The following is a 24,307-nucleotide window of genomic DNA, read 5'->3' as shown; positions in this document are numbered from 1 at the left end:
GTGGTGAGCTGCAAAAGAGCTGAAATGGGGGGCCCACCATTCTGCCTTAGTTACAGCAGAGATCATACCCTCCTTTCCGACATGCGAAACGCCGTGTAGCAGGGCGGCCAGAGCTGGGTAGAGCGAAAAGGGGGCCACAAAGGCACCAATAAGGGGGCGCCAAAGGGAATCAGGGTGTAGAGAGCAACCCTGGGCGACCCAGGAGTCTTTTTCTGTTTCTGAGGCAGAGTCTTGGAGCAGGGTGACTTTAGAAAGGGACTGCGGTGGTACAGAAACAGAAAGGGAACCGAGAAACGCACCTGGGGAAGGTTCTATGGCAGCATTACCCTTAGCAACATCAGTATCTGCTGTGGAGTGACCAGGGCACTTAACAATAGCTAATGCAGATGGGAGTGCATACAGGAGAGCAGCAATGTAGGGGCCATTCTTGATAGGGGTACCAGCAGAGGTAAGGAAACCCCGAGCTTGCCAGAGGGTGCCAAAGTCATGTACAACCCCAAAAGCATATCGAGAATCAGTGTAAATGGTGGCGGAGCGTCCCTCAGCCAGAAAGCAAGCGCGGGTTAGGGCAACTAGTTCAGCGACTTGTGCTGAGGTCACAGAAGGGAAAGGCGCAGCTTCTAGGGTTTCAGAGAGTGATACCACAGCGTATCCTGCGAGGAGACGACCTTGGCTATCTCTAAAGCAGGAACCGTCAGTGAATAACACAAGGTCGGAGTTAGAGAGAGGGACATCAGAAAGGTCGGGGCATGAGACGGTGACAGCAGAGACACTTGCAAGGCAGTCGTGGGGTTCACCGTCATTAGCCAGAGGAAGGAGAGTGGCAGGGTTCAACTGAGAACAGCACTTTATGGTGATATGCGAAGCCGAAAGCAGTAAAAGTGAGGCGGGCGGAGGAAAGGTGAGCTGTATTACATTGTAGCAGGAGAGTATCTATAGAGTGAGGGACCATGAGAGAAACAGGAGAGCGGAGGACAAGGGACTCAGACATTTCAATTAGGCGTGCTGCGGCAGCCACAGCACGCAGACAGGGGGGTAGACCTTGGGCAACAGGATCCAAGGTGGCAGAGAAATAAGCTACTGGACGATTTTTGCCACCATGCTCCTGAGTAAGAACCCCAAGTGCACAACCAGATTGCTCGTGGCAGAAAAGGGTAAAGGCTTACAGTAGTCTGGTAATCCTAAGGTGGGGGGGGGGGGCAGTGAGAAGCACTAAAGAGTCAGTTTCTGAGGCAGATAATGAAGGGGAACAGAGGAGTAGATCATTTACACATTGGACCAATGTGGACCCAGAGGGGAAGACCAGGTTAACAAGGTCTTTGGCTAATGCTTGGGAAAAGTAAGACGGGCTTTCTGTGTACCCCTTGGGAAGCATACTGGTGCTCCTTGTAAGAAAAGGCAAAAAGATACTGGAACTTAGGGTGAACCGGGACAGAAAAGAAAGCAGAACACAAATCAACAACAGTAAAATGAGTTGCATCTGGCAGGATAGAAGCCAGATTGGTTGCTGGGTTAGGGATTACAGGAAAGGTGGGTACAACAATGCAGTTAATAGCTTGAAGATCCTGAACAAACCGCCATGATTTACCATCAGCTTTTCGAACTGGGAGGATAGGAGTGTTACAGGGGCTGGAATAGGGGACAATAATGCCTTGTTCCCACAGGGTGGATATGACCGGAGCTGAAACCTCTAAATCCCAAAAACCCGGTGCCACAACCCCTTCTCCGACCTTATCCCCATTCTTGGTACCCTCCCCGTTCCCAGTACTGTCTGCCCTGCCCTGAATAATGCTGTATTTGCAGAGCTATCAACTTTTGTGAGGACTGCTTCTCTTTCCTTTTAGAGTGCAGTGGCAATGCTCTGCCACTGCTTGCAATTTGTCCATGGTCTTGGCCTCCCATCCAACACTTATTTGCTTTAACATACTGCTAATAGCAGATAAGAGGCTATTAACAAACGCATGCGCCAGGGCGCCCTGTCCATTTTTACCTGGTTGCTGTACCCCAAAACCCCCCCCAAAAAAACCAAACAAACAAAAAAAACCATCAGTCAGTCTGTGTGATAGTTGCCCGGGTTTTTTTTTTTTTTCTTTGTTGCTGTTTACGGGGTTATAAGTAGCTTACACAGTTGCAGGAGGTCTGCTTCAGAGGGTTCATAGGCATTGCACACTAGCAAAATTTCTCTGCAAATTTGGTAGGGTTTTCCTGGGGCTTTGGAAAACCTTTTAAAATCGAGTGGAGCTCCGTGTGGGCCAAGGGTTTATAGCTTCAAGTAGGACCGGTCTGAGTCTTCTTGGAGGACGGGGTAAAGGGAAGCGCTCGATCTGGTGGTGGGAGAGGAGGTTTCCAATAAAGCTTTTTCTTATAATTAGAATTTTTAAGGGAGGCGAGCTTCGATTCAGTTCATTTAAGATTTGCCTCGTCCCACCACTGCATGAAGCAATCTACCTCTCCTCTAGCCAATTTAGTTTTTGGGAAGGCCAAGTTTGTCTTTTAAGACGTCCACTTGGTCTTTGTTCCAAGATCCTAACAGTGGCCACTGAGTTTTGGGATCCCCCCAGAGTCAATCTAGATCATTTTTCCAGAAATTTACAGGAGTCCGGACCCTTTCTAAAATATATAAACTGAGCCAGGGTCCCTTTAGGGAACTATCCCTGCTTAGACGTCTAGTTACCCATACAGGAGGACTTCATACACCAATTACACAAGGAGGAAATTCGGGTTCGTCAGAGCGGTGCCCAGTGCAACACACAAAAGAAGCCCACAGGCTACTGCCTCAATCGCCCTTGCGTTCACTCCAAGGATTTTATCCAAGGTGCGGTGCGGCTGCGATTGTGCAGATTCCAGTCACACAGACCGTGGGGACAGGAGCCCCTTGGTCGGCCAGTCCCCGGACAGGGATGGCTCCCAGACTCACTCACACCACAGGGAAGACGGATAGACACAGAGACAAGACAGTCCTCAGTCCGGACAAAATAATTACCTGACCAGAGTCCCGATGTTAGATCCCGGGATCCCTACCAGAACAGAGCAGGAACCAACAGGTTCGATGGCGTAGACTTCGCTGTGGTTGTGCACCTTTCGGTTCTGGTGGAGGACCGCTCGGGCCAAATGCCCAGGTGCCAGCTACCACGGTCATCCTGCAAGACGGTCAGGGATCACACAGCCTCAGCGAAGACGGTTGCCATCTCGGTGGAACCTCCAAATTGTCAAAGTCAGACAGGACTCACAGATTTGGCAGACTGCTCTGTTTATTTCAGCAAAGCTTTGCTAAAATGCATGGAGAAAATGTGAGTGCCGTACAAGGTTCAAACCCCTTGATTTTATACAGTCAAAAGGCCAAGTTAACAAGATCAAAGGATGTGGCAAAACTTCACATTATTAGTGTGGTTAAGTATCTTCATTTCAATATTAAGCACACAGCAATCTCCTGGCTATATCTCCCTGATTATCTGGAATTGTTTCCTGTCTAACACTTAATGTTCCTTTTCCTGTTAAACTCAGGCCCAAATTGGCTAGCACCTTGATCTGCATACCTACAATCAACATTAACATACTTTTCTTCTTTCTCTTAAAAAGACAAACAGAATTCCTTCAACTTATTCAGTTATTACAGCACAATTCATCTTTTTCTTACAGTATAATTCTTTCTACTTTCACAACTTTGACCACCAGGGTCTGAAGCCCCACAGACAGGGGCCACGGATGGGGAGGGGGAGAGGCAAAGGGGGCAGTTGTCTCGGGAGCTGATGATTTAAAAGGGTCCAGGCCTCTGGGTCACTGTATCGACTATTATGGCAGCCGCCACTGCCAGAGACCCGGGCAAATGAAATCAATCCTAGAGCTCTGTCTGGTGCAAGGTGGGTGGCGCTAAGGCCTGATTGGCCCTCGCCTTGCCCCTCCTACCTTTAGCTTTGCCCCTTTGAGGGGGTCTAGAGCCTTGCCCCTTTGAGGGGGTCTTGAGCCGACCCCCTCCCATACATTACCCAGGGCCCGACAACGTCTGTCACCAGCCCCGTTGACATGAATGTGCCCCAAATCCCTCAGACCCAGTACAGTCCCCCCCCTCCTTCCCCCCCCCGGATCCTTAATTCTTCTCTTGTCATCTGATTGCTTCAAGCATTGTTACAGGCTGGGGACCGACTGGCTAAGCAGCAGTTCAGCAGAAAAGGACCTGGGGATTCCAGTGGATGAGAAGCCGGAGATGAGTCAACAGGGTGGCCTTGTAGCCAAGAAGGCTAATGGCATATTAGGGGGCATTAGGAGGAGCATTGCCTGCAGATCCAAAGAAGTGATTATTCCCCTTTATTCGGCTCTGGTGAGGCCACATCTGGAGTATTGTGTCCAGTTCTGGGCCCCCAACTACAGGAAGGATGGGGACGCATTGGAGGGGGTCCAGGGGAGCTTGACCAAAATGATTCGGGGTATGGAGCACATGACCTATGAGGAGAAACTGGGGGATTTGGGTTTGTTTAGCCTGCAGAAGCAAAGAGCGAGGGGGGTTTGATAGCAGCCTTCAACTTCCTGAAGGGAGGTTCCAAAGAGGATGGAGAGAGGCTGTTCTCAGTAGTGAGGGATGGCAGAACACGGAACAGTGGTCTCAGGTTACAGCGGGGGAGGTCTAGGTTGGATATTAAGAAAAACTATTTCCCTAGGAGGGTGGGGAAGCGCTGGGCTGGGTTCCCTAGGGAGGTGGTGAAATCTCCATCCCTAGAGGTTTTTAAGTCTCGGTTTGACAAAGCCCTGGCTGTTATGATTGAGTTGGGATTGGTCCTGCCTTGGGCAGGGGGCTGGACTTGATGACTCCTGAGGTCTTTTCCAACTCTAGGATTCTATGATTCATCCGTGCGATGTCACTGGAGACGCAGGGAGGTACATTGTGGGCGAAAGCCCCGATCTTGCTTCTGGTTTTGTACAGGCGGCCGTGAAAGTAACTTTACAGTTTCTCACAGGTACTGTCCTGTTGCAGCCCAGGTCTTTGCAGTTGTTGCTGGAGCTGCGCACCAGGGCACTTTCACCTCTGTGTTCAGGATTCAGCGTTATTTCTTTTCCCAAAGATCTTCCCTGGAGCTGTTCAGAGAGAGCTTGCTCCCTCTCGCCACAGTCTCTCTTAAGGCAACCATGTTCTTCAGAGCCTCTGGCCTGACGTGGAACGGGACGGGGGACACCACAGAAGAGGCCAAATTCGCCGGGGGAAACACTCCAAGGAAATGGATGCTAAAGAGGGTCCATTCGCCAAGACTCATGTGCAGGGCCTCTTTGATTTCAGTGTTGTCACTGTAGACCAGCGCGCGCCCGTTGAGATTATGGTCCCTGAGCCTCTGTTTGTACAGCGGGACGTTTTCCTCCTTCAAGCCGATTGTGTCCATCTGGAAGAGAAGTGGGAGCACCCGTTAGTGCCGTGCATCTACTGAACAGGTCGCCAAACACGTTTTTAGGAAGGGTCCGCTAGAGCTCCCGAGAGGAACCTGTCTGGGCTTGCTCAGATTCTAGCAAACAAGGCGGGCCGGCCGGCTGTGGGGCCAGGTATGGTACCCTGCACACCCCACTGCCGTGTGCTTGGATTCTGTTAGGGGCACCGCTGAGCAAGTTGGCACGGCAGGGGAAATAGCATGCTCTCTGCAGGCAAAAGCTAGCAATGCAGGGACCACTGGAGGGGTGTGTTGAAATGAAGAGGGAAGGTTTCCTGACCCTGCTTGTAGGCTGGAGGGAAGCATGCAGTCAGCCTGACGGGGGTGGAGTTGGGCCTCTCGACCTAAGGCTATATCTACACTGCGGGCCTTTGCAGGCAGAGAGTATGCTAATGAAGCACTCCTTAGCAACTTCTTGTGCTTCATTAGGGGTGTGTCTGGACTACATGCCTCCGTCGACGGAGGCATGTAGATTAGACAGATCGGCAGAGGGAAATGAAGCCACGATTAAAATAATTGCGGCTTCATTTAAATTTAAATGGCTGCCCTGCTCTGCCGATCAGCTGTTTGTCGGCAGATCGGGGCAGTCTGGATGTTCCCCTGTCGACAGAAAACCCTTTTGTCGACCGCCCCGGTAAACCTCATCCCACGAGGCATAACGGGGCGGTCGACAAAAGGGTTTTCTGTCGACAGGGGAACGTCCAGACTGCCCCGATCTGCCGACAAACAGCTGATCGGCAGAGCAGGGCAGCCATTTAAATTTAAATGAAGCCACGATTATTTTAATCGCGGCTTCATTTCCCTCTGCCGATCTGTCTAATCTACATGCCTCCGTCGACGGAGGCATGTAGTCTAGACACACCCTAGCATGCTCTCTGCAGGCAAAAGCTAGCAGTGTAGACATAGCCTCAGGGTTCTTGTGTGTTATTCTGGATAAGGGGTATTACGCTGCAGGCCTCCAGCAAGAGTATTTATGTTTTTGCCTCTCTTCTCTCTGGAGTGCATAACAGACAGCTACGGGTCTCCCAGTCTTAAAACCGACCAAAGTCATTTCAGAGCGTAAAGGATGAACCCGGGGAGAGCCAGCCAATGGCTTCGGGGTTGGAGGAAAGAGCTCCAAGGAACCGAGTTGTTCCAAGAAGAAATGTTTTGTGCAAACCAAGAGTCAGGAGCAGCAGAAAGTGGGGGAACTAGCAGAGCCCGGACTGTGGCCTTGCCCCCTACATCACCCTTTCCCCCTCATCCTCACTCTGCCCATTCCCTCTCATGTGCCCCCCCTACTCCTGAGGCCTCAAACCCACACTGTGCCTTCCCCGAAAGCCCCCATCCCACACCGCCTGTTCCCCTCAACATCCTACCCCCACTAATTCTCGCTCCTCTCCCTCCAGTTATGCACCAGTTATGTGGGACAGTTTTCTCCCAGCTCTGGGGCCCGTAGTCAGGGCTGTCCCTAGGCCCATAGGAAATATGTAGCTGCATAGGGCACCGGAAAATTTGGACACCAAATTTTTGAGTTCCCCAATGCAGCAGCCATGTGTTCTTGTATGTCTGAGGATATGCCTCTGCCGGTTCGTCTCTGGGGACGCTCTGTCCTGTCTGCTGCAGGGCTTTTCCCTTCGCCCTCCCCCACGTGCTCCTCTCAGCTGGCAGTGTAATCCACACACCTAGTGTGTGTGGTTCACTGTCCCTTCGTGTGGCAATTGGACCTCTTACAGCCAGAGATAAGAACAAGGGAGCTCTACATCCTAAGCTGGGAGCCAGCTGCCTTCATGGCTCCAGCTGTCGAGGCCTCTAGGGGTGTGTCTAAACTACATGGCTCCATCAATGGAGCCATGTAGATGAGGCTGATCGGCAGAGGGAAATGAAGCCGCGATTTAAATAATCGCGGCTTCATTTAAATTTAAATGGCTGCTGCGCTCTGCCGACCAGCTGATGATCAGCTGTTTGTCGGCAGATCGGGGCAGTGTGGACGCTCCCGTCGACATGAAAGCCCTTTGTCGACCTCCCCCTGATGCCTCGTGGGATGAGGTTTACCGGGGAGGTCGACAAAGGGCTTTCACGTCGACGGGGAAGCGTCCAGACTGCCCCGATCTGCCGACAAACAGCTGATCATCAGCTGGTCGGCAGAGCGCGGCAGCCATTTAAATTTATATGAAGCCATGATTATTTAAATCGCAGCTTCATTTCCCTCTGCCATTCAGCCTCATCTACATGGCTCCGTCGACGGAGCCATGTAGTTTAGACACACTCCTAGAGGGCCTAGGTTCAAATCTGCTACGGGGTTCAAATCAGCAGCAGCAGCAAGCTAGCAAGCAGAGAGGATCTGCAACTCTGCTCTAGTTCCTGAGCCCTGCTTGGGGTAGGGAGGTAGTAGGAACGACCAGGACTCCAGCAGAAGCTGCATGAGGGGAAAAGGCCCAGGCAATCCTGCAGAAGGGCCCTCAATTATTCAGGGCCCCACGATTTGCAAAGATGGCTCTGCCTGTAGCCATCATCTGTGGGCAGCTGCTGTCACATGAATGACATGCTTCTTGCGATGAAGAGGCATGGACATTCTATCGACAGCTGGCCCTGCTCGAAGGAAGGAAACCCAAGGGTGACCCACCTCTCGGCAGACATCCTCCACCGTCATACCCAGCAGAGTGCAGGCGCTGAGCTTGTCGAATTTCTTTGTCCGTTTCAGTCTGTGGCTGCCACGTTGCAGCTCCATCTGTCTTTTCAGGGATGGGTCCAAATTGACCGTGAAGGGGAGGTAGAAGAGGGCCTCCTCCACCCGAAACCTGCCGCACAGGAAAGTGTGGAACAGCTCGGGATCCTGGTCCAGTTCCAGCAGCTTTTCCATCTGGCCTTTCAGCATGTCCAGCTCTTCCATGTACTTCTCGTAGACCTCCCACAGAGACATGTCGGGGCGGAGCGGGCTTCCATAGCAGCTGCCCATTCGGCTCCCCTGCTCCTCATCCTCGATGCACTGCAAGAGCCAGCTCAGACGGCACGGCCACTGGTTGGCAAGGAGCACCCATTCCACCACCTTCTTCGGACACACTTCATCCTTGGGGATGTTACTCGCCAGCAGCCTGATGGTGATGGTGACGGTGTTCACGATGCGCCGCATCTGCACCACATTGTCTGTCATGAATTCCTTCAAGGCGTCATCCAGGAGGTAGTCGAAAGCATCTTGAATGAGGTCTTTGGCTCGGATACCTTTCCCGCAGCTGCCGGTTCCCAGCGCTGGGGTTCCAACCATGAGAGGTATCTGGCTGTCCTCTGCAACTGGATTCTGGGCATCGTGGTTGGCCGAATGGTAGCGAGAGATGTTGAGGAAGTCAGAGCTGGCTTCCATCTTGCCATCCTGCCGGAAGCCGACCTCTGCCTCTAGCTGCTCCTTGCGCGCGATGATATTCCTGATCAGCCTCCGCTTGGTGTCGCAGTCCATCCGAGGGACAGAGAAGGGCAGGGTGACGATGCGGTTTAAGAACTCGTAGCCGTTGTTGGCCATACCTCTCATATACTTGGAGCTTTCCACGCAGTCGACAATGATGCTGGAGTCAACAGCCAGGATGGAGATGAAAGGGGCGTCATCGTCTGAGAGGAGAATGTTCATGGCATCAAGGACGCCCACCACCTTGTCAGGGCTGCATGTATCCAAGTGGGTGATCTCCAGCACCACTCGCAGCTTCCGCCGCTGGAAGATCTCCATGTACTGCAGGAACCCAGTGATTGTCCTGACTTCGCTTTTCACGCAGCTCATGAAGCCCAGCTGTGCGCTGAGAGCCGTCTGGTTCATCTGTCTCTCCAGCTGGCTCTTCTGGGTGACGATAATGTTTCGTACCACTGTGATAGTGAGCCGTATGGCAGCTGCTGCAGAGACGCTGACAGCCGTCACCCCAATGCCTTCCACGACAGCTATGGCGTCTCCCGAGGCATCCCCGATGGGGATCCCAAACACTAGGAGGAGACCACCCACCCCAATAGCTACCATGATCAAAAGGATCACAGCCACCCACAGCGGGAGGAAGAGGAACTTCTTGCTAACCCATTCCTGATCCCCTGGTCTTTCGATGATGCTACATTTCCTGTCTATGGTCCTGTAAATGCTCATGGGTAGGAGACCAAAGTGGCTTTCGATGCCGTCGCACAGTGTGGTAATGAGGCCTGCCCAGAGCTGGTCGCAGCCCGCGTACTCCCAGGCGCTGAAATGGATGAAGACGTGTTTCACGTTCCTTCTCCACTTCTGCTGCTCCGTCAGGACCGGCCGGTAGAAGATCATGAGTAACAGGAGCTTGAGTAGATCCCGGCCAGTGTTGTCACGCTGCATCTTCTGCGTCCGCTGAAATTCCTCCTGGTCTTTCTTCTTCGATTCGTTTTCCATGTTCTCTGAGATAAAAGAGGAAGATATGTTAGGTACCTGGCAGTGCCTTAAATCTCTCCTCCTGAAGGGTCTTCCAGCTTCACAATCCCTCCCTTCTGGGAAGCAATCAAGAATGGGTAGCTCTTGGCAAAGCCATCCTTAGGATTGATGGGATCCTACGCCATACTATTAAACTGGTGCCCATCTGCCCAACAGCAGCCCAGATGGATGTTGAATTTTTAGCGATGTGATTTTATAATCCTCATCCACACACTAATAAACAAACACATTTTAAACTAAGGTCCTGTCGACTCTCACAGTAAATTCAGCAAACATTTAGCAGAGGTTGGCAAATGCCTGTTAAATGGCTTCATTACCATGTCGTCGATGTTCTGCCAGTAGCTCGAGCAGACTTTGTCACTTGTAAATTAACTAGATCTTCTAGAACTTCTGCTGCTGGAGGAAGCAGAGCCACAGACCATGGATAGGAAGAGGCAGGTGGGTGGAGTGGACATGAAAACCCAGTGCTGCTCCAAATTTTCAGGTCCCCTATGCGATTGCATAATCGGCAAATGAGTACGGGTGGCTCTGGCTCTTTGGAGATAGTTGTCATCCACTAATCCCCATCCCCACAAGGTTCCTTCCCCGTCTTACGTTCCCCGGGGCAGTACGCACCCTTGATTTTGTGTAAGAGCACGTTTTTGCAATGTCCCCATGGTGCATAAAACCCAGCAGTCACTGGCGTGGGCACAGTGTACAGGGCCTTCGCTAAAGCGAGGCAGTAGATATCCTCCTTGGTCTGGAACCCTGCAACGGGGATGAGGTAAAACACGAAGATTAGCCTCACCGAGCGCATCCTCAGTGGATGCTCAACAGTGTCTCCGCTAATATTTTTCGGTTCAAGGTACTAGGTACAAGGGGAGGGAGCAAACAAATGTCCGAAACCAGACAAGTTTATTTTAGGCTATAAATATTGGGGTGCCTGGCCTTACCCCCTTTGCATGGCCGAAGGGACAACAGAGACTTACTGACTGAATTGCTCCTCATCCTGGAGCACTTGAGTTGGTGCACGCGTAACCGCAAATCCAGGGCACTAGATCTGTGACTACACGGCTATAAACCTGGCCAAGTGCCTCTGTCACCAGACGGTGTCTGTGGTCGGTCTTTGTGCATAACAGCGAGATCTGCAGCAGGAGCAGGCTGCGTTACCTGCACTGACCACTGATAACACCAGAGCTCCAAGAACAGAAGCACTGAGCCACGCTGCTGAGGCAACCACATCACAGCTCTTAACACTAGGAGCCCGTAAGTACTCCTGTAGACCCTGCTTCCGCTGGCATTAAGCCAAACAGCGTCCACAGAGCCCCCTGGCACTCCTGCGCCCTGCTGTGCAATGCAGAGGGAGAGATGGAGAAGAGAAAGGCCCACGTGTTCCTTTGCCCTGGCCCAGGCTAGCCTATGCCACTTCCCATGGTTCTGTGCGCCAGACTTGCAGGGCGGGGAAAAGAGATGTAGAGGTCATGGTGGGTAATCAGCAGAACATGAGCTCCCATTGTGGCATTGGGGCTTAAAAAGCTATTGTAATTCTGGGATGTATAAACAGGAAACGCTTGAGCAGGAGTAAAGAGGTTGTCTCGCTTCTGTGATGGATGGGAGGCCCACTGTTCTTTTCTGAACATCCCAGTATTCAGTGACTAAAGGGTTAAACCTAGCTAGCTAGAAAGTGTTGGCAGGGAGCCAGGAGCACCAGTGAGAAGAAAGAGTTCAGATCTGCATTAAAAGGGAATCTGTCTGCTGTTTTTCTTTGTGAGTTTAATCCTGGAGCTGTGGAAGGGGATGAGGGGGGGGATGAATTGAACTGGGCAGGGACATCATGCCTAAAAAAAAGAATACCTGGGCCTAGAATTGGACTGGACCTTGGAAGTGCGGATACTTGAGTAGATAGAGAATGTTTATTTAGATGCGATCAGGTTATTTTTTTGTTTTGTTGTTTGGTTAAACTCCTCTGTGCTAAATCCATATCCCCTCCTCTCCCCACTATAACTTTAAACTGAATCCCAGGGATGCAATTGTCTGTGTTTTAATCTGTTCTTTTCTCAGTTGCGCTATAACTCCTAGCAGCCAAGTCAGCTTTACAAATGAATACCTTTTTGTTTTCTTAATATAATCACCTATTTTAAGGCTATGATCTGATTTTGTATCCTGGAAAGTAATAGGAGGTCTGTGTATACCTGCCTAAGACTAAGAGGACAGCTATCAGAAATTACAGTTTGTTTTCATTTTTCTTTTTTTCTTTCCAAGTGCTAAATAAAAGGGAATAATGACATCTCTGGATCTGCTGGCAATGCTCCTCCTAATGCAACCTAATATGCCATTAGCCTTCTTGGCTACAAGGGCACACTGTTGACTCATATCCAGCTTCTCATCCACTGTAACCCCCAGGTCCTTTTCTGCAGAACTACTACTTAGCTGGTTGGTCCCAGGCCTGTAACAATGCTTGGGATTCTTCTGTCCCAAGTGCAGGACTCCGCACTTGTCCTTGTTGAACCTCATCAGATTTCTTTTGGCTCTTGTGTAAAAGAGTTTGGGGTACCCTTCTGGAATACGTTCCCAAGTGACTTCTTCCTGCGTTCAAGAAGAAAAAGTTTTTTTCCACTTGGGTAGAGGCAGCAACCCTCCTAAGCTCAGGGAATCTGTGACCTTGGGGAGTTTTGAAGCAGAAGCCCATAGAGACACGGTATTTTAAGGTCTCTTTTGGGCCCACACCTTCTGCACTCCAAGTGCCAGAGTGGGGAACCGACTTAGCCTCTTTATTCGGCACTTGAACTTCTGCTGCTGGAGTTCTGTGCCCAGCTCTGGTGACCAGAATTCCAGATGGATGTTGATAAATTGGAGAGGGGTCATGTCAAGGCTGTTTCCCACTCTGGCACTCCAAGTGCAGAAGGTGGGGGCCCACAAGAGACTTTAAAATACCCTGCCACTGGAGGCTTGCGTTGGTGTTGCTGCCATCATCCAAATGCACAAACCCCTTTGAGAACCAGACAGGCGCATTTCAGAATTCCCTCCTGTGGGGTACCTTCCTTGTCCTTGACACTCCCTCCAGAGAGAGCTTGAAAACCTGTAATTTCTCCTAGAAGTATGGCTTGCTGTCTTAGGCACGTGCATACAGAACCTTCCGCCCTCTAGGATGCAGGAATCAGATCATGGTTTTAAAAATGTGACGTCTATTAACAAAACAAATACACTTGGTGAAACATTACTTAGAATCATAGAACCATAGAGCTGGAAGAGACCTCAGGAGTCATCAAGTCCAGCCCCTGCCCAAGGCAGGACCGATCCCAACTAAATCAACCCATCCAGGGCTTTGTCAAGCCAAGACTTAAAAACCTCTAGGGATGCAGATTCCACCACCTCCCTAGGGAACCCATCTCAGTGTTTCCCTACCCTCCTAGTGAAATAGTTTTTCCTAATATCCAACCTAGACCTTCCCCATTGTAACTTGAGACCATTTGTCCTTGTTCTGCCATCCATCACTACTGTGAACAGCCTCTCTCCATCCTCTTTGGAACCTCCCTTCAGGAAGTTGAAGGCTGCTATCAAATCCCCCCTCGCTCTTCTCTTCTGCAGACTAAACAAACCCAAATCCCTCAGTCTCTCCTCATAGGTCATGCGCTCCAGCCCCCTAATAATTGTGGTCGCCCTCCGCTGGACCCTCTCCAATGCGTCCACATCCTTTCTATAGTGGGGGCCCCAGAACTGGACACAATACGCCAGATGTGGCCTCACCAGAGCCGAATGAAGGGGAATAATCACTTCTCTAGATCTGCTGGCAATGCTCCTCCTAATGCACCCTAATATGCCATTAGGTTTCTTGGCTACAAGGTCACACTGTTGACTCATATCCAGCTTCTCATCCACTGTAACCCCCAGGTCCTTTTCTGCTGAACTGCTACTTAGCCAGTCGGTCCCCAGCCTGTAACTATGCTCGGGATTCTTCCATCCCAAGTGCAGGACTCTGCACTTGTCCTTGTTGAACCTCATCAGATTTCTTTTGGCCCAATCCTCTAATCTGTCTAGGTCACTCTGGACCCTATCCCTGCCCTCCAGCATATCTACTGCCCTCCAGCGTATCTACTTGGTTGCTAGGTGTTACAAAGAAACTGGAAAAAGAAAGATTAAAACACAGAAAATCGCTTCCCTGGGATTCAGTTTGAAGAGTTCCAGGGTAAAGGGGGATAGTTACATGTGCTTAGCAAAAAGAAGTCCAACAAACTAAAAAAATAAAGAAAATAACCTAGTAGCATCTGACTAAAAATTCCCTGTTCTACTCACATCTCTCTTGTTCCAAGATTTAGTCTTTCCCTAGCCAAGAAAGTCGCTGGATTCTGCTTGCCCAGGTTCCTGGCTTAATTCACATCTTCCAGGCATGATCACACAACAGGCACATCACTGCTTCCAATTCAAAACCCCAAATTCTGTTTCCATTTTCTTTCCTGGCCTCCTGTCAACTCGCTTCCTGCTTCTCTAGCATTCCTGGAGACTTTCTAGGACCTTTTGTCTATGGTTTTAACCTTTCCAGGCAAGAGAGTTAGGGTTAAGTCCCAAGACTTTCAGGCAACCGTCTGCTTTTGACACGACCTGTCTGTTTCTCTTCAGCTAACTCTTGCTTACTTTGGTTCAGGCCTCAGGCCTTACACCAGGCCCATGCTTCAGGCCCATCCTTTCTAGTACAGGATGTAGCCTGGTAACAAAGCCCTGAATGTGGTATCAGGAAACCTGGGTTCTATTCCTGCCTCTCCCACAGGGTGCTCTTTGGAGAGGTTATTCCCTGTCTGTAAAATAAGACTAATGATACTAACCTTCCCTTTTTAGACCTACACACAGCAACTAGGGATTTTTATTAACAACTCAAATATCGGTGAGCCTGGCTCGCTAGATGAACCATCCGGTTCCTCTTGGAATCATGTTAAATGCTTGATCCCCATGACCAAAGTCTCAGATACCGGGAGAAGTGACACGGGGGAATAAAAGCTGCTGTGTGAGGTAAACTACCTGGCAGGAATCCCCTGGAATGGGAGCCATCGCTACCAGGAGCCCAGGAATAACAAGACTCCAAAAGTCCAGCTGCCAGGCAGTTTGACCATCTCCTTCAGGCCAGTGGCCCAGAATTCCAGGACATCTTTGGGCCTGGGTTTAAAAAGAGGCAGTACCGTGTGCTCAGCCCCTTTTTATCCATCCCCTTTCCCTCCATTGGCACGCAACCCTCAAATGGCCAAAGGTTTCCCTTTCCCTCCCTCCTTGGTTAAACAAGCTGGTTAAACAGCTCGAGGTGATGGAGTGATAAGCACCCACTGACAGAGTCGCTCGGGTTGCAGGGCCAGCGTAAGTCCGCTTTTAAAACTGCCGGCCATAGCTGCAGCTACGGGAGGGGACTCTAGCAAGGGCCTGGAACAAGGAACAGGGCTCCACTCCTGCATGGGATTCGGGCTTCCCCCAGGCAGATGCTCTGTTGCTGCTTTCCTGTCTCTCCCTTCTCCAGGTGGAAGGGGACGGTTAGCCAGTGTTCCCTGCAAGCTGAGCTCTTGGGCGGCCAGCCAGGAGACATTCAAATGCTGCCCAGTTTGCTAGCCGGTAGCATGTGTTTCTAGTGGTGGTGCATGTGGTGTACTGGGTGTAGACATAGATCTTGTTGTTATAGTAACTGCGTTAGGTCACTGGGGGTCAGCCCAGCTGGTTTGGGTTTTTTCTAGCTAGCTCCGTGCTATGCAATAAAATGGACACTTGCAACTACTCAAGCTCTCTGTATTTCCACTGATTTCTTCCCATACTGTGAAACTCCACGTGACGTAACAGTGCACATCCGTGCATGCCTTGGTGCACATAACAAAATGTATTCCGCACAGGAGTGGGGGAAAAAGTAGAGGCATTATTGCCGCTAGCTCCTTACTGAAACTCAGTGAAAGGCAGGGGAAATGAGAGATCAAGATCCTGAGACTGACAGTCCCCAGGAACAACGGGGAGAGGCTAAAGTCCCAGTTCAGCCTGACTGGCAGAGCAGGGAGCCAGGAGGGAGCCAGGGTCGGCAGAGTGGGACTGAGCTAAGGAGAGAGCAGGGGCCCGCACTGAGCTGGGGATCAGGGCTGGCCTCGGGGAGGGAGAAGGGGAGGCCGGGGTCAGGATCGGGGGCAGTGCGACTGGCCTCAGGGAGGAAGGGGGTCAGAGGCAGCATGACTGGCCTCGGGGAGGGAGAAGGGGAGGCCGGGGTCAGGATCGGGGGCAGTGCGACTGGCCTCAGGGAGGAAGGGGGGGTCAGGGGCAGCATGACTGGCCTCAGGGAGGGAGAAGGGGAGGCCGGGGTCAGGATCGGGGGCAGTGCGACTGGCCTCAGGGAGGAAGGGGGTCAGAGGCAGCATGACTGGCCTCGGGGAGGGAGAAGGGGGGGCCAGGGTCAGGATCTGGCCCCTCCCCCCCAGAGCTGCTTCCCATCCCCTCTTCCTTCCAGCCAGTTCCTGCCCCCCCCCCCCAGCCAGTCCCTCTTCCTCCCTCCCCCCTGCCCAGGATCAAGTGTGTCCGCTTTTTTGGGGGAGGGTCTACCTGGCAACCCTACGAGTCAGACCCAGCGCAGGCACCAAGTGATGGGGACTGCCGGAACTTTGGGAACCTGAGTCTGCGGGGTGGGGGTTTGTGGCAGGTCAGGAGATGAAAGGGGAAGGCACCAAGGGTCAGGGTGTAGGAGAGAGACAAATGCCAGGGGGCCAAGTGGAGACAATGAGGAAAAGGGCAGGAGGGGAGGTGTCAGTGAAGGGGGGGGGACAGGATGATGCTAGGAGAGGAGAGGGGAAGGGCTTTGGGGGCTAGAGGGGAGAAGGGGAGGTGCTGGGAAAAGGCTTGAAAGAAGGGGTGGGCATGAGGAAGGCGGAGATGGAGCAAGGCACGTGTAAAGGCACAGGGGCATGAGGGGAACGGGGGCAGAGGGTGGTGAGGGAGTGGGCAAAGTGGGTAGGGGCAGTGAGGGAAGGGGGAGGCACCAAGAGGGTGCAAGGGTAAGGGAAGGTGCAGGTGCCAGGGAGTCCGGGGGGGGAAGCAGAAGGGCAGACACCTGCAGGGCAGGGACCAGCAGCAGAGGAGAGAGGCAGGACAGGTGTGTAGAGGGAGGTGTTAGAAGAGGGGATGAGGAGGGGTAGCTCACATGGTCAGAGTGGGGCTACTGGAGGAGTGGGCACAGGGGGGGAGAGAAAGGCTGCTGGAGGGGGCAGGTCTCGGGAAGGCCGAGGGCAGTGAGAAGGGCAGGAGTCAGGACAGCAGAGGTGGGTGAGGGGTTGGGGGGGCAGCAGGCACCAGGGGAGCAGATGGAGGAAGGGAAGGAGACAGGGCAGCAGAGGGGAAAGGTAAGTGGTTCATAAGATATTTATGAATAACTTGGGTGCCACCATGGCACATCCAAACAAGCCACAAACTCAGTACTGGTGCACAACACAAAATGTATTGTGCTCATGGGAGGAAACTCTTAGAGGGAACACTTCCCCCAGCCTCTCCACCCCACAAGTTAATGTCACACACGTTGGGTTAATGCAATTGCAGGATCGTTGCACGAGGGGGGGTTTGGTGAGGGCCAAACTAATCCCTATTGGTAAGTGGATGGTGGGAAAAGTCCTTGGGGGGGGGGAGGTCACATGACACCTTTTATTTCTGGTCATGTGTCCATATTGCCCTGAAAGTGTTACCTCCAGAGGCGTGGTTAATGGGGGATAGGGGGCGTGGCTAATGGGGGTCAGGGGCGTGGCTAATGGGAGTCAGGGGGTGTGGCTAATGGGGGTCAAAGAGTACATTTAAAAACATTCTTTGGCTGCACACCCTAATGAAATGTGCTGCGCACGCCAATGGGCAGAGAGCAGATCCAGTCCTGGGAGCAGGGCTGCAGCCACAGAGTTATAGACGCCGCCCAGAGAGCAGATCCGCATGCTGGGAGCAGGCCTGCAGCTGTAACCCACACACCTGATGTGGGTCACTATCCTATGGAGTGGCACTGAGACCACTTCCAGCAAGCAATTATTACAAGGGAGCTCTTCAGCCTATGCTGAGAGGCAACTGACTTATAACTCAAGCTGTAGCAGCTCCTTCCCTAAGCTCCAAAAGTCCCAGGTTCTAATCCACCTGGTGGCAGTTGCACAGCCATGGAAGCAGAGGGGCCAAGGAACCCTCTCTACAGGACACCCCCCCTCCCCCCCCCCACACACACCCTTGCTTCCTGGAATCAGCCACCTAGGTGAATAAAGCTGGAAACCCCCATGTCTATAGCTGTGCACCTTTGCTAAATAGCTACAGCCATTCTAAAGTGCCCAGATCTCACAACTAAAAAGGAGACGTCCCAATGAGCTGCTAAACTGTGCTGCCTGCCACGGACAAGTAGCTCCAAGAGGAGCAAGTGCTGTTGACTCTGGAGCCTAATGATGGTGGTGTCTTCCAGCCATTTTCAGATTAGTACAGCTGCCTCCCTGTGAACCAGGTGCCAGCTGGCCATGGGGTCCCATAGACCTGGCTTGTGCAGCCTAACCTGATAACCAAGCAGCCCATCCATTACTAGCCAGCCGATTACCTTGGGCATGGGAGACCATCGCACTCGTAATTCCTGGGGCCTTCACGCACTGACAGGGTTTGACTCGATCGGCCAGCTAGGGAGAAAGAAATAAACAGAAGGCAGAGGAGTCACCAAGAGATCAGAAGACCAGCACGATGCCTTACAGGCCGTTCAGCTGTGAAGAGTCACCAAGACAGGGCAGGTGATGCTAACCTGAGTTAGTCCATTAGCTGCGGCTAGGCTGGGCCACGAGAGGAGAGACAGGCAGTAAATCTGCAGCTGTCAGACCATAAGGAGGACACGGAGGTTTCGAAACCAGCTCAGAGAACAGGGCTGGGTAAGATGCAACCCACCTAACACTGTGATCTGGCCACTTTGTGTTTAGATCCTGCTGCCCATGCCGCCGAATTCTAAGTGGGGACTCAGGCAGCAGGATCCAATTTTAAATGATTCACGGCTCATGGTTACGGCAGGGGCGGGAGCCACGAGCCCTTTAAAAAGCTGTAGCCACGCTGGACAGCTGCCAGTAGTGGCAAAGCTGTGAGCTCTTTTCTGTGCTTTTAATTGAAAGCCTCAGCCGCGGAGAACTCTGAGGGTGGGCTAGTCCACAACACCGCCCCTTCTGCCTCAGGCTCCGCCCCTTCTGTGGGTGGAGCCGGCCTATGACCCCATACCAAAATCCATTAAGTGGCCCCCTTCTGAAAATTATCGCCCAGCCCTGTCACAGAATCATAGAAAAGTCCGAGTGGAAGGGACCATGATAGGTCATCTAGTCCAGTGTTTCGCAAACTTTTTTTATAATGTACCCCCTTTAAAAAAAATTTGTAAGTACCCCCCAGTACCTACAGTTTTCAGACACACACAATTTTTTTGAACCGTTGCAACACATTTGTTTAAACCACTGAATCGTAGCCGGGCGGGCGATGGCATTTTTAGGTGTAAAAGGTACAAAAAGAATAAAGCGCTGTCAAACTGAAAACTAAAATTCAGTTTTCGCCAAATTTCAGTTGTGTTGACGTCTCCCCCAGACATCTCTTGAGTACCTTTAAGGGGACTCGTACCACTGGTCGAGAAGCACTGATCTAGTCCACCCCTGCACCGAGACAGGACCAAGCATGTTTGTCTCACCTCTTGGCTCCTAGGACACGCCTTGAACAAACGCACTTGGAAAGACATTATCGTATATACGCCCAAAGTGCTTCGTCTCAGTGTATTACCATAAAATCTAACCGACCAAACTCCGACCTTTCATTTCCCTGTCACTTGGCCAGCCACAGCCTCACAAGCCTTCGGCATCGATCTCAAAGCCCTCGTCACGCTTTTACACAGCTGTGCTGACACGCTTGTGAGCCAGGCACACTAGTGCGACATGTCCCAAAGCACTTCCTCCAGGGCATTACATCCCACTTGCCTGCCTTTGATGGACAGGGAAAGGGAGACCTGAAAGGCCTCTCCAAGGTCACCAGCGTGAGAGTGAGCGCAGAATTGAGGAGCAAGGGGTCTAGCACACAACTCTGTGCCTTAGTCACTAGGTGGCATTAGATTAGAACCCGGGAGTTCTTACACCCAAACCCGTGCCCCCTCCACTAGGCCATGCTGCTGGCCTCCCGCCTCTCCCCCAGGGCTTGGAGACAGACGGGAGGCTGGAGCCAGCCTGCGCAGAAGGGGCTGTAACGCTTACAGCTCGTTCATGACACTGCCCCTGCGCAGCCCCTCTCAGATCCACACTCGGAACCCACAAGAAACACCCCAAGAGCAGAGATGAAACCGCCACTCACCTGCAGCCCAGCTTCCAGGAAGGGCAAAGCAAAAGCGGCGCTCGCGGATTCCAGCCCAGCCTGGCACCTGCTTCCTGAACTTTGGCCCCTTTCCTCCAAGATAGCAGGAGGCTGCTCTGGGCCTTTTGTGCCCACGACGGGGCAGAAAAGCAAACTCAGCTGTTGGTTCCATCTTGCGGGCAGAGCCCCGGCAGACAGTGGCAGGCGGGGGTATCGACTGACCCTCCAACCCAGGATATTCCCCCCACACCTGGATTCGCTTCCTAGTCATCCCCATCTCCCTGCACGATCCTTGTTTCTCATCCCGCCGGTCTGAGAAATTGTCAGAGCAGGTTGATCCCGACCTTGCCAAGGGCTTAGGTTACATCACAAGGCTTTGCCGCCACAGCTGGCTTGGCTTGGGTGTGTGGCAAAAGCCCCCCCCCCCCCCCCCCCCCGCTGGCACAGCTATTCTGGCAAAGCCGCCAGGGCAAATGGCAACTCTGCTGAAAAGCGTCTGCTGGCTTTAAGCTCCCTGCGAGCTGTTCTCATCGCTCAGCCATCACCACCACTGCCCTGCCTCTGTCCTGCTCCTCATCCCCGCCCCCACTCCTATCCCCTGCTCTCCTCCATCTCCTCCCCCTTCCCTTCTCCTGCCCCTCCCCATTTCCACCTGCCCTGCCCATCCCCGTCCTCTCCCTCCCCCCGTCTGTCCCCCTCTTATGTGAGGGCTTTGCTGGAAACGCCCCCCCCTCCCCAAGCCAGGGAGATCTCCCCTCCGGGAACAATTCAGCCCCCCCCATCTCGCTCCCTCCACTCCACAGTATTTCCTCCATTCCCCACAGTTGAAAATTGAGCTCCCCCATCCCCTCAGGTGACAGTCGGGCTCCCCCATACGCAGCTGCCTAGGTAGGCACCTCCGCAGCCAGAGCCTGCCCCTGGCGCCCACGTCCCCTCCCCGACTGCCTGTCCCAGGCGACCACCTGAACCTGCGTCCCCCATTCCCTCAGATCACAGCTCCCTCCCTGACCCTGCACCCCCCGACACCCCTCCCCCAGGCCAGACTCCTCTCTGGCACCCGCACCCCCTCCCCCAAACCCTCTGCTCCCCCTTCACCCAGGTCACAGCTCCCTCCCTGACCCTGCACCCCCCCGACACCCCTCCCCCAGGCCAGACTCCTCTCTGGCACCCGCACCCCCTCCCCCAAACCTTCTGCTCCCCCTTCACCCAGGTCACAGCTCCCTCCCTGACCCTGCACCCCTCTAGAGCCCCTCCCCCAGGCCAGAGTCCTCTCCTGCGCCCATACCCCCTCCTGGACCCTGCACCCCTATCCACCGCCCCAGATCATACCCCCCCCCCTGCACCCAGGCTCCACCCCTAAGCTCCCTTCTGCACCCAACCACCCCGTCCCAGACCCCAAAGCCCTCGGTAGAAATGTGGCCCTTGATCAGTTGCCAAAATGGCCCCCCCATTACAAATTATTGACCAAGCCTGATCCAAATGTTTTTTGAAACATTGTTTAATGAGAATGTAAATACAATTCAATACAATTGGGAGGGTTGGGGGGAGGGGGACGCAGCTGCTGGCTCCTCAGCTCTTGCTGCTCTCACTGGGTGTCTTCCTGCTGCAAGGGAAGCAGAATCCGTCACATTCATCCCTGGGGACTCAGGGGAACTGGCCCCCCAGCATTTCCACCCTCCTCCCCCTGCTCTCTGGTCACCCCCCGTCAGGCCCGCAGGGTGAGCTCCTGACCCCCCCCCCCGCAGAGCTCCTGACACCTCGGCCCCCTCCCGCCTCCTAGGACAGTTTCTGTGTTCAGAGCCTCCCCCACCCCCAGGGACGCTCGCAGGGGCAGGAGGGATTCTGCCAGCAGGGACGTGGGGTGGGGGCAGCCTGAGGAAAGGGGCGGGGGACTCCCTGAGGGGATGGGAAGGAGACCCTGGCCCTGCCCCACTCTCCTGATCTGCTCCGGCTGCTCACCATGTATTCCAGGAGCTGATGGGCCTGCCCATGCAGGGCGTGGGCCAGGACCAGCCCGGCCTGGCTGTGGCGCCGCAGGGGGGAGCGGGCAGCGAGCAGAGCCTTGTCCAAAAAGCAGTTCTCCTGCTCTGGTGTAAAGAGCTGCCCAAAGACCTGGAATCAAGAGCACAGGAGGTTTCAGCTGACGGCCCAGAGCCCGGCCCCAACTCCTGGGGCTAAAACAGCTTCCTCCTCCCCCAAACTCCCTTCCAGACCCTGCACCCAGACGCTCTCCTCACCCGGCACCCCAACCCCTGCCCCAGGTCACAGCTTCCTCCTGCCCCCAAGACCCTCCTACCCCCACGAGGGCCCCAGCCAGCCCCACCCTCGAGCCCTGCCCTGCCCTGGCAGCGCGTCCTTACCTCTCCCACCCTCACGCTGTTGCTGTGAGCCAGGACCCATCTTTCTTTGTAGTAGTGTCTGCACCACAGGTCCTCTGCCTGGTGGATGTTGAGGCCTGCAAGAGACACAACAGGGTCATTCTGCTGGCAGGTCTGAGCCCTTCCCCTCCCACGGGTCCCTGCAGGCATCCCTGGGCAAATGGAGGGGCACAGGGGGCAGAAGGGGAACACAGAGGGACGCATCCCCCCTTGGGCCAGTCTGGGGGAAAAGGGCTGGGTCCCCTCCCCCCGCCGCCGGCACCCTCAGGGTGTCCCTGGGGCCCAGGTCCCGGCTGGGTTCCTTACCCCTGTGGTGCAGGAGGAGTTGATACAGGCTGTGCACCCCCTCCCGGGCCAGCCGGCTGACGTCTTCGGATGGGTCCGAAATAAAAAGGCCCAGCTGGGCCACGTGGTGACCCATCCTCGGCCAGTCGGCGGAGTTCTGAGGGGAGAGAAGAGGGGGGGTCCCTCAGCATCCTGGGGCTGCACGTCCCATGCTAACGGCCGCCGAGGCGGGTCTGAGCTCGGGGGACGGACAGAGACACCTCCCGGGGCGGGGCGGGGCCGGCCTTGCGAGGAGACAACCCTGAGCAATGGCCCCGACTGAAGGGTCACTCCGGGGGTGGAACAAGGGGATCCACTGACGGCCACTCCCCAGTCCCCAGGCCCAGTCCCTCAAGAGCCCCCCTGAAGGGCCCAGGGTCGCCCCTCCCCGGGGAAAGGAGAACGCGGCCCATTCCCGGCCCATTCCCGGCCCTGCCTCTGCCTCCCGGGAACGCTCCCAGCCCCGCGCCCTGCAGCCCCAGACCCCCCGGCTCCGAGGTCACTTACGTCAAACCCCGGGAGGGTGGTGGCGACTCCCAGCAGGGCCGTGGTGCTGCCAAGGGCCCTGGCTCGCTCCTGGGGCAGGCGGGACTCCAGCCACGGGCTCAGGTGCTGGGGGGGAAAGAGGCAGGTCAGGACCCGTAGGGAGGTGCCGGTTCTGGGCAGAGCCTGGGGCTCCTCTCGGACTGTGCCCCCCCCAGCCACTGACACTGCTCCTCTCTCGGCCCCCCCCCGAGGAAGCAGGGACAATGGCCCCGTCCCCCCCACGGGGCTCACCTCCATTATGAGCTGCAGCCGGGCGGTGTCTGGGGACTCGGCGAGGAGGCTCGCCAGTAGGGCCTGGAGGTCGTAGGGAAGGGCCCGGATGAACTGCTGCAAGACAAGGGGGAGCCCTGGGTCAGAGGGGGGTTGGGGGATCCAGGCCACCCGCTGGCTCCGGGGTGCAGCCTTGAGCAGGGTCTGAGCCGCCTCGCAGAGCAGGGAGGAGCCCAGGCTGGGCATGGAAGGGACGGGCCCCCCGGGAGAGCAACGGGAACCCTGGAGGGAAGGATCCAAACCTGCAGCTTCTTCCCTCCCTCTGCCCCCCCCCCCACTCCTCTCTGGAGCTCCAGCCCAGCCCGGGAGCAGGGCCCGGAGGGACGTACCTGCGTGTGGATGGGCTCCTGCTGCCAGTCCCCAGACACTGTCTGTCCCACGGCCGCCGTCAGCAGGGGGCTCAGGAGCTGGGCACGCAGGGGAGGCTGCAAGGTGCTGGCAGGAGAGAGGGGCAGAGGCTGTTAATTGAGCAGCAGGAGACAGAGACTTTCCCACTCCCTGGCCAGGGCATCTGCTCTGGGGGGGAGTCGGCGGGGGGGTCGGTACCTGAGGCTGCAGGCGGCGTTGAGGCAGTCGGCCAAAACCAGCGGGGGGGGCGAGTCCTCCATGATCTCCTGTGAGACCCAAGGGGAAAAAGGGGCGTGTGAGGCTGGGCCCCCAAGAGACGCTCACGC

This window comes from Pelodiscus sinensis, chromosome 18 (assembly GCF_052426305.1).
Source record: "Pelodiscus sinensis isolate ZL-2025 chromosome 18, ASM5242630v1, whole genome shotgun sequence".
Classification (NCBI taxonomy): Eukaryota; Metazoa; Chordata; order Testudines; family Trionychidae; genus Pelodiscus; species Pelodiscus sinensis.
This window is presented reverse-complemented; position numbering follows the sequence as displayed.